Source organism: Lathamus discolor, chromosome 1 (genome assembly GCF_037157495.1).
Source record: "Lathamus discolor isolate bLatDis1 chromosome 1, bLatDis1.hap1, whole genome shotgun sequence".
NCBI lineage: Eukaryota > Metazoa > Chordata > Aves > Psittaciformes > Psittacidae > Lathamus > Lathamus discolor.
Window position 1 is genome coordinate 89,532,006 of NC_088884.1, and position 7,494 is coordinate 89,539,499.

Sequence of the window (7,494 nt, forward strand, 5' to 3'; positions counted from 1 at the left end):
TCACATTTTTTCTTCTCTATATCCATCTAGCTAATTTTGAAAATTGATTTCCACTGAGCTGAAGTGGGAGGGAAATGAAACAGGCAAAAAAGGAGAGAAATGTAAATTTGTAAATAAATTATTTCTTTTCAAGTGCGAAAGAAGAAAGGTGAAAGACTTGGGAGTGGGGGAAAAAAAACCTTAAAGTAAATCACACGTAGGAGAAACAGTGTGGAAATTATTAGTGAAATTGCTTTCCAGCTTTTCTACTATTTTTTCTCAGCAAGCCACAATACCAAATTATCAGCATAGTTTTAAGATGGATATTTTAGTGTCCACTCACAATCCCATTTCAGGGCTATGAAAGAGAGATTCCAGTTTGAATTCAATTCTTAGACTTACAAATGTGTCTCTTCTCAGCAAATAGAGAATCAACGATGCACTTTATTTTTTTTTCAGGTTTCTCAGCAGGGAAGGTTGACCTCTTCACATCAGAAGACTGCTGTCTGTGATGTATGTATTTCAGAGCCTTCCCAGCTGCTTTTGGCAAGCTGGGTGAGATATAGCAGTAAGTAACATGATTTTGACATGAAAGTAAAACGTATATAGTCGGGAATAATTAAATAAGTTAATTCACAGTTCAGTTTGAAGAAAAGAGTAACTAATAGTAATCCAATATTATTAACACATACTAACAGATGAAAATGTTTCACATATGAACTATGTACTGTTCTGTTCATAATATGTTTGCCTGTGTAACATTTAGCATTAGAATAAAGAATAGCTTTATGTTGAGCCAGGCTACTGATTTAAGACAGTCTGATTCAAATCTACCTGCTCCCACTGGGAACACATTATTGGATGCAAGGGCCATCCTAATACCTTCTCAGTATCAGCAAAGATAATGAGGTCAAATTATTTCATACACTGCAGAATATGTTCCTTGGATGCTCTTGTAATACTAAAATTTCAAAGCCCTTTAGGCAGGTACCAAAACCAAGCTGTGTTATCTAAATGACAATGCTGATGCAGTAGGGAGGAGAGAACACAGGGCTGTCCAAAACTGGGTACCAGGTGGAAGCTGTGGTATGTGCAGCAACAGCAGTTAAGACTGTTTGTAAGGTAACTCTATAAGTCCATCTGACAAATTTCCTACTAAAGAACAGTCAAATTCAGCCAGCTTTCCTTTAACACTATAAAGACAGTGGAAGCCTCACAACAAAATTATGGAGTCTGTTCAAAATACCATTCAGATAGTATTTTGGGTGTGATCCTACAGACTTAACAACTTGGTTCATTTTGGCCATCACACATGACTGGAGAAGTCAACTTTAGGCCTGCCTATTTGGCATGAAAGAAATATTTGAACAATATGTGCAAAATTTCCATATGATCTGATCCAATCAAATCAAACTAGCATCTTCACTTTACTTAAAAGGAGAAGCCCAGCTCAGTTGAATGCTCAATCAGAGTAATTGCCCTGAAATTAGGATCAGGTGCTTTTATACTATATCAGGTATAACAGATTGATTTTGAGTCCTAGTATGATTTGGGGTATTTCTTTTTTTATCTCTGCTATTCATGCAGTCTTTGGGCAGTGTTCCTCACAAGAAGAGATGGAAAGGAGTAGTGTGTACTGAAAAAGGTAAGAAATTTTAATGCCTTGTATCACATGATCTTCTGTTTTTATTTATCCAGTTATAGTAATGACAAAATTGTTAGATTCTTTAGATAATAATCTGTTTAAAGGTCACAGAATCACAGAATCCCAAGGGTTGGAAGGGACCTAAAAAGATCATCTAGTCCAACCCCCCTGCAAGAGCAGGGTAACCTACAGTACATCACACAGGAACTTGTCCAGGCGGGCCTTGAATATCTCCAGTGTAGGAGACTCCACAACCCCCCTGGGCAGCCTGTTCCAGTGCTCTGTCACTCTTACAGTAAAGAAGTTCTTCCTGATGTTAACGTGGAACTTCCTATGTTCCAGTTTACACCCATTGCCCCTTGTCCTATCACTGGATATCACTGAAAAAAGCCTAGCTCCATCATCCTGACACCTACCCTTCACATATTTGTAAACATTGATGAGGTCACCCCTCAGTCTCCTCTTCTCCAAGCTAAAGAGACCCAGCTCCCTCAGCCTCTCCTCATAAGGGAGATGTTCCACTCCCTTAATCATCTTTGTGGCTCTGCGCTGGACTCCTTCAAGCAATTCCCTGTCCTTCTTGAACAGAGGGGCCCAGAACTGGACGCAATATTCCAGATGCGGCCTCACCAAGGCTGAGTAGAGGGGGAGGAGAACCTCTCTTGACCTACTAACCACTCCCTTTCTAATGCACCCTAAGATGCCATTTGCCTTCTTGGCCACAAGAGCACATTGCTGGCTCATGGTCATCCTCCTATCCACCAGGACCCCCAGGTCCCTTTCCCCTTCACTACTTTCCAGCAGGTCAACCCCCAACCTGTACTGGTACATGGGGTTGTTCTTCCCCAGATGCAAGACTCTACACTTGCCCTTGTTAAATTTCATCAAGTTTCTCCCCGCCCAACTCTCCAGCCTGTCCAGGTCTCGCTGAATGGCAGCACAGTCCTCTGGTGTGTCAGCCACTCCTCCCAGTTTTGTATCATCAGCAAACTTGCTGAGGGTGCACTCAGTTCCCTCATCCAGGTCATTGATGAAAATATTAAACAGCACCGGTCCCAGCACCGACCCCTGAGGAACTCCACTAGTCACAGACCTCCAGCTAGATTCTGCGCCATTGACCACAACTCTCTGCCTTCTTCCTTTCAACCAGTTCTCTTGGATTGTGCTTGGTTTTATCAGCATTAATTGCTTTCAGTGGGGCTAAGCTTTAGTAAAGCTAAGCCTTCACATCATCAGGGACTAATTAGAACAGGTGGAAAGGAAAGAGAAGTAAAATGAAAATGTTCTTATTATTTTTAATCTTGCTATGTTTGTATTCTGAGCCCAAAAGCACACATTCCTGTTTCTTGCCTGTTACATTACCTATTTGTGTTATAAATGTTGTCTAACTTATAGGACATTTTTCCTTTCTCCATCCTTATTTTTAATATATTTTCATAAATGCTAACAATTAACGTTTGGTTTTGATGTTGCTTTCAGTGGGAAGCCACATTGTGAAACTCAAGTACTCAAACAGTTTAATATCCCATTAACGGAATGCAGCCTCTATTGAATTTCTTGAAGCTGATTTTTCCACAGTGACTTTGCCTGAACACATATGGGAAATACAAGGTACGCAGTAAGTAATGAGTTTTGTTTTGGGCTGGGTTTTTTTTTTCTTTCTTCCATTTGCCTGTTAGTTGCCGTCATGTTTATAAGTTTAGGTGGACTATGCTCACTCATTATTTGGCATTTTTGAAAAGTCAGTGGTGGAGGGATGAAAGAATGAGAGAGTTTTATTCTTGCAATAGATTCATACTTTATATAGTATACTAGATGTATGGCATTAGGTATAGTTATAGGTGGTTTATATTTTTATATATATATATAAAAATAGTGTATCTAAGACTAATAGTATATTACCAATACTTTCAAGAAAAAAATATAAATTTTGATTCCTATGTTTACTCAGGGTGTTAGCTGTCAATTTTATAGTAATATCCATGCTGGTTTGGTGGAGTAATCTGCTATTATGTAATGGCCTTTAAAAGGAAAACAATATGAATATTGGAAAAACGTTTATTTGCCTATCTGCTCATTATCATTTCTGAGAATGAGCAGGGAAGTCTACATTTCCAAGGGCACAGTAGCCCAGCCATGAAGTGAGTTGTTTGCTCAGAGGCTCTGCAGCCATTGTAGTTCTTCATTATAGCAGCATGAGCTGGCCAGTTTTCTTTAGTGATATGACCAAGTGAAACTTGTGTTGGTGTTCTTTCTAGATATCAAAATTCTTAAATTCATAAGGGTCAAGTTTAGTAACCAACTTACTTTCTCTTTATGTAATATATAAGCACTACTTAATCTCTAAAAAAAATCATTTTTCAGTGGTGTAAGAATAGAATATCTCACTGCAGTTGTTCTCTAGGACATCAGAGAATAATCTATATGTAAGAAGCAGAATGTTGCAATCATGCCCCCTTACTGTGGTTCCTGATTACCTGACTTGCCAATAACACATGGGATTTTCCTTAATGGAGCTAACTTTTACTGACTGCAGAACTAACTGACATGGTAAACTATAAAACTTGGAAGTTTGATTTATACTTTTCCATGTTTCACAGAATCACAGAATCCCAAGGGTTGGAAGGGACCTCAAAAGATCATCTAGTCCAACCCCCCTGCAAGAGCAGAGTAACCTAAAGTACATCACACAGGAACTTGTCCAGGCGGGCCTTGAATATCTCCGATGTAGGAGACTCCACAACCTCCCTGGGCAACCTGTTCAAGTGCTCTGTCACTCTTACAGTAAAGAAGTTCTTCCTGATGTTAACGTGGAACTTCCTATGCTCCAGTCTACACCCATTGCCCCTTGTCCTATCACTGGATATCACTGAAAAAAGCCTAGCTCCATCATCCTGACACCCACCCTTTACACATTTGTAAAGACTGATGAGGTCGCCACTCAGTCTCCTCTTCTCCAAGCTAAAGAGACCCAGCTCCCTCAGCCTCTCCTCATAAGGGAGGTGTTCCACTCCCTTAATCATCTTTGTGGCTCTGCGCTGGACTCTTTCAAGCAATTCCCTGTCCTTCTTGAACTGAGGGGCCCAGAACTGGATGCAATATTCCAGATGCGGCCTCACCAAGGCTGAGTACAGGGGGAGAAGAACCTCTCTTGACCTACTAACCACACCCTTTCTAATGCACCCTAAGATGCCATTTGCCTTCTTGGCCACAAGAGCACATTGCTGGCTCATGGCCATCCTCCTATCCACCAGGACCCCCAGGTCCCTTTCCCCTTCGCTACTTTCCAGCAGGTCACCCCCCAACCTGTACTGGTACATGGGGTTGTTCTTCCCCAGATGCAAGACTCTACACTTGCCCTTGTTGAATTTCATCAAGTTTCTCCCCGCCCAACTCTCCAGCCTGTCCAGGTCTCGCTGAATGGCAAAACAGCCTTCTGGTGTGTCAGCCACTCCTCCCAGTTTTGTGTCATCAGCGAACTTGCTGAGGGTACACTCAGTTCCCTCATCCAGGTCGTTGATGAAAATATTAAACAGCACTGGTCCCAGCACCGACCCCTGAGGGACTCCACTAGTCACAGACCTCCAGCTAGATTCTGCCCCATTGACCACAACTCTCTGCCTTCTTCCTTTCAACCAGTTCCTGATCCACCTCACTACTTGATCGTCAAGCCCACACTTCCTTAGCTTATCTATGAGGATGCTGTGGGAGACAGTATCAAATGCCTTACTGAAATCAAGAAAAACCACATCTACCGCTCTACCATCATCCCTCCACCTAGTCACTTCCTCATAGAAGGCTATAAGGTGGGTCAAACATGACTTCCCCCTCATAAAACCATGTTGGCTGTTCTTAATGACCCCCTCATCCTTGATATGCCTAGAGATGGAGTCAAGAATAAGTTGTTCCATCACCTATCACCTTTCCAGGGATGGAGGTAAGGCTGACCGGTCTATAATTACCCGGGTCCTCCTTTTTGCCCTTCTTATAGACTGGGGTGACATTCGCCATCCGCCAATCCTCAGGCACCGCTCCCGTCTCCCACGACTTACCAAAGATGATGGAGAGTGGCCTAGCAATGACCTCCGCCAGCTCCCTCAGCACCCGTGGGTGCATTCCATCCGGACCCATCGATTTACAGATGTCCAGATTGCATAGCTGATCCCTAACCCAATCCTCATCTACCAAAGCAAACTCCTCCTTTGTCCTGACTCCTTCTGGGGCTATAGGAATCCGGGGCCCCCAGGGAGAGTCTGCAGGAGTAAAGACAGAGGCAAAGAAGGCATTCAGCACCTCTGCCTTCTTTATATCCTCTGTCTCCAGGGCACCCACCTCGTTCAGCAGCGGCCTATATTGCCTCTTGTGTTAGTTTTATTTGCTATGTATTTGAAGAAGCCCTTTCTATTGTCCTTAACCCGACTAGCAAGATTAAGCTCCAAGGAGGCCTTAGCTGTCCTAATTGCCTCCCTACATCTTCTAACAACTGTTCTATATTCCTTCCAAGTGGCCAGCCCCTCCTTGCATAATCCATGGATTCTCCTTTTCCATTTGAGTTTGCCCAGCAGCTCCTTGTTTAACCACGCTGGTCTCCTAGATCCCTTACTTGATTTCCTACTCATTGGGACGCTCTGATCCTGAGCCTGGAAGAAGTGGTCCTTGAATGCTGACCAACTATCTTGAGCCCCTTTACTGCCTAGTACCCTTTCCCACGAGACTTCCCTTAGCAGTTGACTGAAGAGGCCAAAGTTGGCCCTTCGGAAATCCAGAACTGTGGCTTTGCTAGGTATTCTATTCCTCCCACACAGGATCCTAAACTCCACCATCTCATGGTCACTGCAGCCAAGGCTGCCATTGACCATCACCACTTCGACCAAACCCTCCTTGTTGGCGAGTACTAAATCTAGCAGCGCTGCTCTCCTAGTTGGTACGTCCACCATTTGCATTAAGAAGTTATCATCAATGCCCTGGAGGAACCTCCTAGACTGTGAATGATTGGCTGTGTGAGTCTTCCAGCAAATATCGGGGTAGTTAAAATCCCCCACGACGACTAAGGCATGTAGTCGCAAGGCTACTTCCAGTTGCTTGTAGAAAGCCTCATCAACTCCTTCGTCCTGATCAGGAGGTCTATAATAGACCCCCACAACTGTATCACCCGTGCCAGTCTGTCCCTTAATTCGTACCCACAGACATTCCACTTGCTCCTCATCCGACCCCGGATAGAACTCAATACATTCTAGTTGCTCTCTCACATAAAGAGCAACTCCACCACCTCTCTTTGCTGACCTATCTTTCCTAAAAAGGACATAGCCATCCATGACCACATTCCAGTCATGTGAACTGTCCCACCATGTCTCTGTAATTGCCACTAGATCATAACCTTTAGACCGCACACAGACTTCTAACTCCTCCTGTTTATTCCCCATGCTGCGTGCATTGGTGTACAGGCATTTCAGGGAGTGAGTCCTAGTACCCTTTTTCCCCTGCGGGACAGGGTCTAAAAAACTATCCTTTCCCACAAATGAAACAAAAGAATGATAGTACTCCTTAGTCCGCCCTCCTTCAATCCCTAGCATATTTCTCTTGGGCTTGTCCCCAGCAGGCCCAGTTAAATCCCCTCCCCCCTTCATATCTAGTTTAAAGCCCTGTCAATAAGCCCTGCTAACTCCTGCCCCCAAACCCTTTTTCCTCTCTAGGACTGGTGTATCACACCTGCCACCAGCAAACCAGGTGTCTCATACAGCAGCCCATGATTGAAAAACCCATAAACCCTGCCTATGGCACCAGTCACGTAGCCATACATTAATCTGAAGACTCTTCCTATATATCTCTTCACCCTTGCTTGCAACAGGTATGGAGGCAAACACCACTTG

At 43.5% G+C, this 7,494-nt stretch overlaps 1 long non-coding RNA gene across 1 annotated transcript; it reads left to right on the top strand.

The window, feature by feature from the left end:
- The first annotated feature begins 428 nt into the window (after positions 1 to 428).
- LOC136007257 (uncharacterized) lies at positions 429 to 3,198 on the top strand. The gene is made up of 3 exons (XR_010609558.1): positions 429 to 492; positions 1,567 to 1,624; positions 3,104 to 3,198. It is a non-coding gene; the product is annotated as an uncharacterized LOC136007257 (long non-coding RNA).
- The last annotated feature ends 4,296 nt before the right edge of the window (positions 3,199 to 7,494 follow it).